This window comes from Chinchilla lanigera, unplaced genomic scaffold, assembly GCF_000276665.1.
Source record: "Chinchilla lanigera isolate Chin_1 unplaced genomic scaffold, ChiLan1.0 scaffold00010, whole genome shotgun sequence".
NCBI classification, from domain to species: Eukaryota; Metazoa; Chordata; class Mammalia; order Rodentia; family Chinchillidae; genus Chinchilla; species Chinchilla lanigera.
Genome location: NW_004955411.1, coordinates 10,925,013 through 10,925,613, shown reverse-complemented (window position 1 = coordinate 10,925,613; position 601 = coordinate 10,925,013). Strand labels below are relative to the sequence as shown.

At 54.1% G+C, this 601-nt stretch overlaps 1 protein-coding gene across 1 annotated transcript in view; it reads left to right on the top strand.

Annotated features, from left to right (window-relative positions):
- The window catches only part of Pgm3 (phosphoglucomutase 3), a gene marked incomplete at its 5' end in the record, with an annotated part of 21,592 nt that continues 20,991 nt past the window's right edge, over nucleotides 1–601 (top strand). Inside the window, 1 exon segment of the mRNA XM_013510758.1 lies at nucleotides 1–65.

Below are 601 nucleotides of genomic sequence, written 5' to 3'. Positions count from 1 at the left end.
CGGGGCGCGGGGCGCGGGGCGGGTCCCGCCGTCAGCTCCTCGCGCCCGCGGTGATTCCGAGCGGGGTAATTCCGAGGAGGAAGGTTGATGGGCGGAAGGGGCTGCTGTAATTTTTCCCAGCGGGCACTGTTAAGACTGGGAAAAGACACTTTCGGTTAAAGCGTTTGCACCTCCATTGCAGGGTGGAAGCGTGTTCTCTTGCTTTTCTTATTTTTTGAAAACTTCCTGCATTTAACGGCACTGCTTCACGCGCTTGTGAATAATGGTGATACACTACGGACTAGTCAGTGTTTAGAAAGATTTATTCATCCTTGGGAAAGAGATTGGGTCACTTTGGCCCGAGGTCCGCTAGCTTTTTCCAACTGGACAAAAGCAAACGCATTATTTCTTTAAATTTTCATTTGATGAAGCCGTTAGGGGCAGTTTAATGAGAGGATGAGGCGGGTCGCTGGGGGGCTGCCCGTCCCTGGGCTAAAGTGCCCGTGTGTGAACGGGCCCCGGGGGCTCCCTCCTGGCCGAGGTTGGAAACCCCACGCCCCACCGAGATGCAGTTTCCCAGAGAAGGACATGTAGGGGGCTGAGTCCGTGTTTGTTTGTTTTT